The following is a 13,208-nucleotide window of genomic DNA, read 5'->3' as shown; positions in this document are numbered from 1 at the left end:
AAAAAATTTTTAAAGCACCCTTAAATTGAATGGAGTGCTATACAAGGTGACTACTGGTAAAGTTTATGATATCTTACAGAGTGCTAGTCTTTATTCTGGCGATGTCATATTTTATATTTTATAAATATTAGTTTCTAAATTTAATTAATCCTCACAACTACTCTCTATCATAGATACTCTTATAAGCCCAATTTCACAGATAAGAAAAAGAAGATTCAGGATGGTTAAGTTAGCTATTGAATGTCATATCTCCAGTAAGGGGCTGGACCAGGATTCACTGACAGGTACAGCTGTATTTAGATACATACCTCTTTATCTTCATGCAAGAATAGAGAATTTCACAAGCTGGCCTTCAGAGAGGCAGTTTGGCAGGGGTGGCAGGGTGGGGGCAGTTGTGGGGGAGATGCTTAGCCTTGAGGCGGGAGAATAGGTCTGGAGGCAGGGAACCTAAGGCCAATTCAGTCGGACTTCCTAGAACTGAATCAAAAGGAAAACCCCATCTTTCCACGCTCAAGTAACAAAAGGATTAGAGCTTACTTCTTTTGGAAGCCCCTGCCCCCTCACCCCTGTTTTCCATTTTTCAGGTGAAAAATGGAAAGTACCTCTGATTGGCCCCCTCCTGCAATTAGCTTGGTCAGGGGCCAAGTCTTTATGGGTAACTTCCTAACTTCTCTTCAGCCTGTGATTGGTCGCCTCCCACGACCAATCAGACTGGTCATGGGCCACTCCTTCATTTACATAAGGTGTAACCAAGTAACCAATGGGATACCTCTAGAGGGTATTTTTAAACCCCACAAAATTCTGTAACCAGCACTCTTGAGCTGCTTGCTTGAGCCCACTCCCACTCTGTGGAGTTTACTTTCCTTTCAATAAATCTGTGCCTTCCTTGCTTCATTCTTTTGATGCTTTGTTTGTGTGTTTTGTCCAATTGTTTGTTCAAAACCCCAAGAACCTGGACAACTCATATTCAAGACCCTCCACTGGTAACAGCCTGGGAACAATATCTCATGTATGTAATTGAGACGGGAAGAACAGAACAGGGATCCCTCCCGGTTTTTCCCTGCAAACTCCTAATGGACTAGCTACACTCAGCCTGGAAGCTGCACCACCACAGACACTTCCTCTCACAAAATCAACCAATTAGGCCTGAAAGAAACATAGCACTTTAACGCAAACGTCCTGGTTGCCAACTGTGGAGAGTTTCCAAGAAACCTTCCCCAATGGTGAGTAATATCTTAGTTTGTCCTAACTTGAACTTTGCTTCATTTTAATAGTAAAAGTTACATTTCTTGGTGGAGATTTAAGATGCAAATGAGACATACCATGCATGTAAAGCCATGACATGAGACTGTGCAGGCACAACCGCTGAACCACCCCAATAATGTCACCTGGAGGAGGCTCAAAGGAAAAGAAAAGCCCAAACTAACCTGATTTGGGGAAGCCAGGAGCAGGTTCCTTCCTGTTGTTGTCTCCCTTTCTGCTTAAGCTGAAAGCCCCAATAAACTGCCTTGTTCAAGCCCATTTCAGACTCTTGGTTTACTTTTTGTTTTTTTTTTTTCTGAGACAGAGTCTCACTCTGTCACCAAAGCTGGAGTGCAGTGGCGCGATCTCGGCTCACTGCAACCTCTGCCTCCCGGGCTCAAGCTATTCTCCTGCCTCAGCCTCCCACGTAGCTGGGACTAAAGGCACGCACCACCATGCTTAGCTACTTTTTTTGTATTTTTAGTAGAGACGGGGTTTCACCATGTTGACCAGGCTGGTCTCAAACTCTTGAACTCAGGTGATCCGTGTGCCTCGGCCTCCCAAACTGCTGAGATTACAGGTGTGAGCCACCACACCCAGCCTCTTGTTTTACTTCTATTTACTGAGGGTCAAGATCCACCACTGGTAACATTATAAGAAGAAAACGTTGGCCAGGGGCTACTGATATAGAAATGGTGGAAAATCACTAGGGAATGTGAGTTGCTCTGCATGAAATCATCATCCACATAGCTAAATCCAAATATCTCTGTGCGCTGGGACAGAGGAAACAAAAAGAAATTGCTATAGTTTTCTTTATTCTACATAGTGAAGGAACATGCATCTCTACACTTAGGGCAAAAGATCTGCAAAGCTTTTCCAGCCTGCAGCATCCAAGACACACACTCTTACAGGAACAAACAGGAAATTAATATTAGGTAACTTTTGCCAAAAACAAACTGAGGCAAAAACAAAGAGGATACTTAGGTGACTTTCCCAAACATGAATTAGCCACTAGAACTAATGCATGTTAGCAAGAGGGATACTGAAAGATGACCAGTGATTGATAATAATGGAAGTCTTCTATGTTTTTGCAAGATCCAGGTAACAGAGCTAGTACAAAGAGCAATGATTCAAACACATATTATGTCCCATCTCAGACACAATGCTCTTTGCTGTGCCTTTTTACATGCAGCTAGACAAAAGAGCAGGAGCTAAGCTGCAAATGAATTGAAGCAATTACTATAAGCAACTGTTATAGCATATCTCTGCCTCTTGCTGTGGAAATTATTCTTTCCTCGAGTAAGCATTTTAACACTTATATAATTAATAGGGGAGAAATCTAGCTCTTAGAATAATTTCTGCCAGAGCTTGTTTGTTGACAGTCTTCCCTTCAAGGTTGACTAGAACAAAACCTGATGAGAAAAATAGTTCAATTCATGAATTTTACAATCTGAATGAATGGACTGGAGAAATAAGAAGCTCAACATGAAAAGATATTCTACCCTTTTGAGAGGAAGTAATATGGGAGACTTTGAATAAGGGATTTATTTATTTTTTCCTACAAGTGATTATTAGGCAACTTGTAGACAAGAAATGAAAATGTTTTTCTGAAGCAGCTATTAAAGTCTTCTGACGAAGCACTACTGACATTTGCAATATTTACTTAAGGTTTATAAAGCACTTTTGTCTTCTGGGATTAAAGACACTAAAGCATTTGGTGGGTTTATCATCATATTAACATTAATGACTGGTATTCAGTTGCTCATCAAAAATAAGATGGTGTCCAGTGTTCCTGTATTAATTTTGTTTCCACAACAATAAATTTTTAGCAGAAAATAAAGAACGCATTTTCTCCAAAAAACCCCAGAACTGTGAAAGAGATAGTTTATGAGTGACAGATTGTAGGATAAAACACCATAATCAGTGAAAATGCATTATTTAGGGAAAGCAAAGTCCTTCAGTTTCTGGTGGCTGCTCTAATCATGTGAATAAAATAATGGTATGCAAATGCTTGGTCTAGAGTTTGACAAGGCTGTCACTTTCCCTTATCGGACACAGTGCTTTATCACAATGCAGTCAAAAGAAAGGAGGAAATGAGGTGGAAAATATTATTACAGGATTTTTAGGGTACTTTGATAGAAACTAGAGGCAGCTGTTAAAACTACAATATTTAAGAACAAATGTGAGTAATGAACCATAAAGTGAAATATGTAAGACAGGGAAATATTTCTGGCAACACATATGCTCTACATAAATTTTACTTACGTATAAGGATACTAAAGTGTAGGCTGAGGCTACATAGAGACATTGATTAGGCAATCAGCACCACCACTTTGTTTATACATTAGTGCTTGCGTAGTACTTTCTGAAGAGTTGCAGAGTTGTCCTGTGTCATGAAATATTAGCTATGTAACTTATCTCCTTCCTTCCTTTCTATTTTTTTTCTCCTTCTCTCTCTCACTCTCCTTGTCTCTCCCTCTTTGCACTGGCTACCAGGGAGCACAGAGTGTGATATACTGAGCAAATGGCTCAGCTCTGCCTTGGAGCGAACTTATCACTTTCTTATTAATGATATCTGTTTTTCTATTTTTTCTATATCCTTGCACACCATTTACAGTGTTATACAACTGATTTTATTATGAACAATTTCAAGTACCTTTTAGAGAAACAGATTGCTAATTCAAAGCAAACATGAAACAGATACCAGCATTTGTAATTAATTTTGAATAAATTTCAAAGAATACAGCAGGATGGTGATCTGATTCTTTTCCTTTTGCTTTTTTTATTCTCTTTGCTGACTTTAACATACAATGAGGTGGTGCCAACAATGCAAACGTGCTATGTTGTGTTCAGAATCATTGCTAACAATGTTTTCGGGCAAATACGTGAGTAGCAACACATTGTACTGATGGTCGTTGTATTGATTATCACTGCACAGTTTTTTTTCTGTTAAAGTTTTCTTATTATTTTTCTGGCATTGTCAGGGGGAAATAGAATTTTTAAATTTATTATAAAAATATGCTTATCATTTGTATAGGTATTTGTCTCCCTAGACAATATTTTGAGGTTGGTGTAAAATAAATATCTAATACTTCAAAGAAAGCCCATTGAGTTGGAAAGATTTATTTTGATTTATAAAATACTCTCTTTTGATTTTTTTTATTTTAGATGACTGATACTGGCATTTTCTTCTATTTAATTGTTGTTTTACTTCTGAGCAGTGTTTTTTTAATATTCGTTGGGGGTAGAAAAAGAAAGAATATTGCTAAAGAGTTTGCTAGATGTATGAGACGGTAGGAGGAAATAAAGGCAATAGTACTTATGCTTAAGGAAGCAGAGATGTTTTTTAAAAGCAAGTGAGACTACCTATAAAAAAAAAAAAAAGGTATCTAGGAGTCACTGTAGTCATTCTATACACTAAGAAAAGGAGGTTAGAAATAAAACCTCACCTACTATTATCAAAGACGGAGCTGCTTGGCCAAGCGGCTAGCAAATCTTTCTTCCCACAGAGAATGCTGAGAAAGGAAAACACAATACCTCCAGTTTGAATTCCAAATAAAACTTGGCCCAACAGTCTTAAAACCCTAGTGGTCAAATTGAGAAGAATCTGGAATGAAATTTCATTTTAAACTCGGAAGCAAGCATCTGTCTTGCAGGAGTCAGAGGCTTGAATGCTCCTCTGGGGTGGGCTGTCACTTCTTCGTGGAAAACAATTTTAGGTGCACAAATGTGAACGCAGCCAGCACCCATGAGGGGAGCCCTTATCACTATCAACCTCAACTGTCTTGCTACCAAGAAGATGTTTGAGTGCATGTGATTTACATGAAAATCACGAAAGAGCTCATTTCGTGCGTTTTTATTTATCTATTTATTTTTAATAAGCATATGTATATTTATTACCTTTTAGGGTAGTTATATAATTCATCTCCAAAATCTAGATATATGTGAGGGTAAAATAGGGCTCTATTAGCAATGAGGGCAGGAAAAACGAACTGGAATTAACATGGGAATTTAATCACGCTAACTTTGTTACCTTAAATATAAGTTTTCATTTGGGATACAATCATTATCATCATTTTCAGTAGAAGGTTTAGATGAAGCAAACGTCAATATTCCAGAAGCAGGATCTTTAACTATCAGAATCTAAGAGGTGTGACTAGACGCTGAACTGATTCAGTATTTAGCCCAAGCCATCATCCCTAAGATTTGCTAGAGTGTCATAACTTGTTCTTGTAAGGGTGAAAGATTTCTCTAAACTACTGCTCTTAAAATTAATGTGCATATGCATAGACCCAGGGAGGGGAACAACACACACTGGGACCTGTAGGGGAGGCAGGAGAAGAGAGAGCATCAGGATAAATAGCTAATGCATGTGGGGCTTAATACCTATGTGATGGGTTGATAGACGCAGCAAACCACCTTGGCACACGTTTATCTATGTAATGAAGCTGTACGTCCAGCACATGTATCCCAAAACTTAAAACTAAATATAATTAAATTAAAAAGAAAAAAATTAATGTGCGAACGAATCACCTAGGCATTTTGTTAAAGTACAGATTGTAATTCAGGAATATTGTGGTAGAGCCTGAGATTCTCCATTTCTGACAAGCTCCCAGGTCATATCAATGCTGCTAGTGTACAAACTCCACATTGAATAGCACTTCTCTAAATTATTTTAGTCAAGTCACAAATCTTGTTTATCCCTAATATTGCCATTGAGAGCTCATTTCATCACCCTACTTTACAAGATGCTGCTAGATTCCCCCAGTGAAACTCCATGATAGTATTCAGTAAACTAGTTAACAAAGCATTGGCTACTGATGATAAATAGGAATCTTAGGAAGGCTTCTGTTAGCCACCTCTGGAGAAAAGCTCTTGAAATAACTTTTTAAATTAATTTATTTTTAGTTGAAAACTATTAATTATGTATATCTTTGAGTACAACATGATGTTTTGACCTATTTGGAAAACACTGTGGAAAACTGTAATCTAATTAACATGTTCTTCACCTCACTAACTTATCATGCATGCTGACCATAGATAATAATAATGTATTATATATCCCCAAATTGCTAAAGGAATATAATCATTTATAATGCATGTCATGACTATGGATTGTTTTGAATCTTCTTCCTAAAACATTTTTATATTTTTGCTTGTTTCTCTGATCCTTTCCTCTAGATGGTAATGAACTTACTCTTTGTATCAGAATTCCCCTTCTTTTGTTTGCAGAAAGTAAATTTCATCCATTATCGTCAATCTCAGTTCTGAGATTTCAAAACCATGGTGTCCTCTCCACTAGAAAAATGCCTCAACAATATCAACCCTTCCTCTTATGAAAATAATCTTCTGACACTACCCTGCTTTTGTCAGTCCCTTTTGGATTACTTTTATCTTGGGAAGAAAAGAAGCATATAGGAAAATTGGAGAGGTAGGGATTGGTAAGAGAACAGACTACTTATCAGTGTGGATTAAGGGGCTGCCAATTAGCTACCTCTTTGTTTAGAGACATCACATGCAGATAACCTTTATATCTCTCACAAAAGCATGCATTTGAGACCATTGGAGAAATGAATAAATGTTTATAGAGTTATCTTTATATGGTGCTCTCACCCCTAGCCAGTAAATATATCTTGACACCCTTAATCAGCAAAAGCAGGTATACTCTTTGACATATCCATATTGTTTTCAGGAAGAAGAAACACACACCTACATAAGCTCACATAAAACTCCCCATGTTTGGTACATAGAGTCAATGCCAGTACATTTATTAACTTTCTTGTTCAGCAAATATGTATTTCATTGTATGAGAAAAAGAATAAAAATATTTTTATTCCAAACAAATCAAAATAAACAGAATCATGATAAAATGAGAGTTGAAACAATCAGATTAAGGAATTTTAAAGAATTATCTGAGGTATCACCCTCATTCTAGTTCCAGTTTACTGCCAGAACTGAGATAGGTTATTGATCTGGCCTGCTCCCCAAACATCTTTGTCAAACTATACTCAAAATACTTAAGATTCTCTCAAATATACCTTATTCTGTACACTTTAAAATTAGGTACTCCCTATTTTTCTTAATGTAGGCACATTCATGGAATCTGGTGATGACTGAAAAGTCTATTTTTCATTCACTGTGTTTTCTGGACATCCTTGCTCATCTATAAAAGCCATAACTAACAGTTTATATACACTCCTAATATGTATCCACATTTTTGGTTGACCGTTACAAAAGTCATCCTAATAAAAATGAGGAAAAGATCATATCAGTGCTTCCCTACAAGTCCAATGTGCTGTGGCAAAACACCATCACTTACAAGCCAGATTAAATGATTAGAATTCAGTCAATCATGATATAAGAATAAACAAATGGAGACTGGTGACAGGACAAGATAATTGAATAGAAGCCTCCACTGATCGTCCTCCCTGTAGGAAAACCAAATTGAACAGCTAAAAAGCATCGTCATAAAAACCAAAAATCAAGTGAGTCATTACAGTACCTTGTTTTAACTTCGTATCACTGAAAGGGGTACTGAAAAAAGTCTTAAATTGCATATGCCACCACTTGCCCATCCCCAGCAGCAGCTGCATGGCATGGAGAGAGAATCTGTGCATTTGGGAGAGAGAGAACACAGTGACTATGGGACTTTGCACTTGAACTCAGTGCTGCCTTATCACAGTGGAAAGCAACACCAGACAGAAATCAGCCATCATCCATGAAGAGAGCATATTGACCATCCCTAGCCAGAGGGGAATCACCCATCTCAGCAGTCAGAACCTGAGTTCTGGCAGGCCTCACCACTGTGAGCTAAAGTGCTCTGAGGTTCTAACTAAACCCCCAAAATAGTCTAGGCCACAAGTAATGCAATTCCTGGGCAATTACTGTTGTTGTGTGGGGCTCAGGGCCAGTGGACTTTGGGGGGGGGGGGCACATGACAATAAGACACCAGCCAGGTTAGTCAAGAGAGTGCTTGTGCCACCTCTCCCCTATCCCCAGGTAGTGCAGCTTACAGCTCCGGGAGAGATTCCTTCCTACTGCTCGGGGAAAGGAGAGAGAAAAGTAAACAGGACTTTGTCTTGCAACTTAGATACCAGCTCAGACGTGATAGAATAGGGTACTGGGCAGAGTCATAAGGCCCACATTCCAGGACCTTGCTTCAGGATGACATTTCTAGACATGCTCTGGGCCAAAAGGGAATCTATTGTCATGAAGGGAAGGACACAGTCTTGGCAAGATTCAACATCTGCTGACTAAAGAGCTCTTGAGTACTGAATAGTGAGCAGTGGTGCCCATGTAGTACTCACCGTGGGCTTTGAGAGAGGTTCAGAGACATGCTGGCTTCAGGTGTGACCAAACACATTCCCAGCTGTGGTGGCTGTAAGGTGGAATGCTGGTTTGAAAATGAAGGAGGAAAGAGTAAAGGGGACTCTTGCAGCTTAGGTACAAGCTTGGCCACAGTGAAGTAGGATACCAAGCAGGATCTTGAAGTCACAAATTCTAGGATTTGGTTCTTGGATGGCATTTCTGGACATTCTGTGGGCCAGAAGGAATCCCACTGGTCTAAAGGGAGAGTCTTAAACCTGGCAGAATTCACTGAAAGTTGACTGAAGGTCTTTTGAGCCTTGAGTGAACATTGGTGGCAGCCAGGCAGCACTCACTGCAAGCCTGGGGCAGTGGTGGCCACAGGGAGAGACTCCTCTACTTGTGAAAAGGGGAGGGAAGAATGGGAAAAACTTTGTCTTGTGGTTTGGGTGTCAGCTCAGCTGTAGTAGAATAGAAGCCTTAGGTAGATTCCTGAGGTTTCCAACTCTAGGTCCTGGTTCCCAGATGGCATCTCCGGACTCAACTAAGACCTGGGGAAACTCACTGCTCTGAAGGTAAGGCTGGTTTCACAACCTGCTGACTGTAAAATCCTACAACCTTGAGCAAACTCAGCCAGAGAATTCTTCAAGATCTTATCTATGACCATTAAGGCAGTATATCTACAAGTCTGCAGGTGCCACATCTTTACTGGGCTTGGGGTACCCCTCAGACAGATATAGCTGCAGTGACCAAAAACCTAGTTTATAATACTCAAGTCTCTTCAAATACCTGGAAAGCCTTCTTAAAAAGGATGGTACAAACAAGCCCAACTTGCAAAGACTGTAATAAATACCTACCTTTTCACTGTCCAAACACTGATGAACATCTACAAACATCAAGACCATTCAGGAAAACATGACCTCACCAATTGAACTAAATGGAGCACTATTGATGAATCATGGAGAGACAGAGGTATGTGACCTCTCAGACAAAGAATTTGAAATAGCAGTTTTAAGAAAACTCAACAAAATTCAAGATAACACAGAGAATGAATTCACAATCCTATCATATAAATTTAACAAAGAGATTGAAATACTTTAAAAAAATAAAGAAATTCTGGAGTTGAAAAATGCAATGGACATACTGAAGAATGCATTAGAGTCCCTTAACAAGAGAATTGATCAAGCCAAAGAAAGAATTAGTGAAGTTGAAGATAGATTATTTGAAAATACACAGTTAGAGGAAACAACAGGAAAAAGAATAAAAAAGAATGAACATGCCTAGGACATCTAGAAAATAACCTCAAGAAGGCAAATCTAAGCATTATTGGCTTTAAAGAGGTGGCAGAGAGGGAGATTGATATAGAAAATTCATCAAAGGCATATCAAAGAACTTCCCAAACATAGAGAAAGATACCAACACTCAAGTACAAGAAGGTTATAAAACTCCAAACAGATTTAACTAAAGAAGAGTACCTCAAGGCATTTAATAATCAAACTCCCAAAGATCAAGGATAAAGAAAAAATCCTAAAAGCATCAAGAGAAAAGAAACAAATAACATACAATGGAGCACCAATACATTTGGCCGCAGACTTCTCAACGGAAATTTTACAGGCCAGCCAGGAGACAGGCATGACATATTTAAAGTACTGAAGGGAAAAAAAAACTTTTATACTAGAATAGTATAAACTTAAAGAGGAATAAACACTTTCCCAGGCAAACACAAGCTGACAAATTTCACCAACACCAGACCAGTCCTACAAGAAATACTCAAGGGAGTTTTTCAGTCTGAAATAAAAGGATGTTAATAAGCAATAATGAATCTTCTGAAGGTGCAAAACTCACTGGTGATAGTAAGTACATAGAAAAACACAGAATATTATAACACTGTCACTGTGGTGTATAAACTACTCATGTCTTGAGTAGAAAGACTAAAAGATGAACCAAGCAAAAATAATAACTACAGTTACTTTTAAAGATACAGACAGTAAAATAAGATATAAATAGAAACAACAAAATGTCAAAAAGGGAGGGGGACAAAGCCAAAGCATGGAAATATTATTAGTTTTCTCTTTACTTGTTAGTTTGTTTATGCAATCAGTGTTAAGTTGTGATCAGTTTAAAATGGATTATAAGACATCATTTGCAAGCCTCATGTAACCTCAAATTAAAAAACATACAACAAGAAATTAAAACAGACCATCAGAGAAAATCACCTTCACTAACAGGAAGACAGGAAGGAAGGAAAGAAAGGAGAGAAGACAACAAAGCAGTGAGAAAACAAAGAATAAAATGGTAGAAGTAAGTCCTTACTTATCAATAATAATATTGAATATAAATGGACTAAACTCTCCAATCAAAAAACAGAGTGACTGAATGGATTAAACAAACAAACAACCAAACAAAACCAAAAAACAAGACCTAGGATCTGTTGCCTACAAAAAACACACTTCACTTATAAAGACATGTATAGACTGAAAACCAAGGGGTGGAAAAAGGTTATTCACACTAATGGAAACCAAACAGGAGCAGGAGTGCTATACTTATATCAGACAAATTGATTTCAAGACAAAAACTATAAAAAGAAACAAAAAAGGTCATTATATAATGATAAAGGGGTCAATGCAGCAAGAGTATATAACAATTACAAACATATATGTACCCAACAATGGAGCACCAAGATATGTAAAGTAAATATTATTAGGGCTAAGGAGAGAGACAGACACTATGATGGTTAATACTGAATACCAACTTGATTGGATTGACGGATGCAATATTGATCCTGGGTGTGTCTATGAGGGTGTTGCCAAAAGAAATTAACATTTGAGTCAGTGGGCTGGGGAAGGCAGACCCACACTTAATCAGGTGGACACTATCTAATCAGCCTCCAGCAAATATAAAGCAGGTGTAAAAACTTGAAGAGACGAGAATGGCCTAGTCTCTCATCCTACATCTTTCTCCCATGCTGGATGCTTCCTGCCCTCTAACCTCAGACTCTAAGTTCTTCAGTCTTGGGACTTGGACTGGCTCTCCTTGCTCCTCAGCTTGCAGACACCCTAGTATGGGACTTTGAGATGGTGTAAGTTAATACTTAATAAACTCCCCTTTACATATATATATATATATATATATATGTCTTATAATTCTGTCCATTTAAGAGAACCCTGACTCATACAGACCCCAATACAATAATAGCTAGAGACTTCAACACCCCACTTTAAGCATTAGACAGATTTTCCAGACAGAAGTCAAAACAGGAACATTGGACTTAATCTGCACCATACACCAAATGAATATAGTAGATATTTAAAGAACATTTCATCCAGTGGCTGCAAAATACTCTTCTCAGCCCATGGATCATTCTCAAGGATAGAACATACGTTAGGCACAAAACAAGTCGTAAAAATGTTTAACAAATTGAAATTACATTAAGTATCTTTGCTGATCATGATGAAATAATACTAGAAATTAATAATGAAAGGAATTTTTGAAACTATGCAAATATATAGAAATTAAACAATATGCTTATGAATGACCAGTGGGTAAATGAAGAAATTAACAATGAAGTTGAAAATTTCCTTGAAACAAATGATAATGGAAACACAATATTGGAAACAAAACCTGTGGGATACAGCAAAAGCAGTGCTAACAGGAAAGTTTATAGCTTTAAGCACCTATATCAAATAGGTAGAAAAACTTCAAATAAACAACCTAATAATGAATCTTAAATAAATAGAAAAACAAGAGCAAACCAAACCCCAAATTTGTAGAAAAAAAGTGATTGTAACGATCAAAGCAGAAATAAATGAAATTTAAATGAAGAAAATAATACAGAAGATTAACCAAATTAAAAATCATTTTTTTAAAAGATGAAATTGACAAACTTTTAGCCAGACCAACTAAGACAAAAAAAGAGGAGACCAAATGAGTAAAATTGGATATGAAAAAGGAGACATTACAATCAATACTGCAGAAATTCAAAGAATCATTAGCGCGTACTGTGAGCAACTATATGCCAATAATTTGGAAAACTAGAATAAATGAGCACATTTTAGACACATACAACCAACCAAGATTGAGTCATAAAGAAATAATAAGAACTGAACAAACGAACAACAATTAACAAGATCAAAGCTGTAAGAAAAAGCCTCACACTAAAGAAAAGCCTGGGACCTGATGGCTTCACTGCTGAATTTTACCAAACATTTAAAGGAAAACAAATACCAATCCTACCCAAACTATTTCAAAAAACGGAGGAGAAAAGAATGCTTCTAAATTCATTCTGTGAGGCCAGTATTACCCTGGTACCAAAATTAGTCAAAGACACATCAAAAAAAAAAAAAAAAAACACTATAGGCCAATATCCCTGATAAACATTGATGCAAAAATCCTCAACAAAATACTAGCAAACCAAATTCAACAACACATTAAAAAGGTCATTCATCATGACCAAGTGGGATTTATCTCAGGGATACAAGGATGGTTCAACATATACAATCAATGTGATACATATAGATAGAATGGAGGACAAAAACCATATGATCATATCACTTGATGCTGAAAAAGCCTTTGATAAAATTAGACATCTCTTCATAGTGAAAATAAAACCTTGAAAAACTGGGTACAAAAGGAACATACCTCAACACATAAAAGCTATGCAG

Source organism: Pongo abelii, chromosome 18 (assembly GCF_028885655.2).
Source record: "Pongo abelii isolate AG06213 chromosome 18, NHGRI_mPonAbe1-v2.0_pri, whole genome shotgun sequence".
NCBI classification, from domain to species: Eukaryota; Metazoa; Chordata; class Mammalia; order Primates; family Hominidae; genus Pongo; species Pongo abelii.
Note: the sequence above shows the minus strand (reverse complement) of the source record.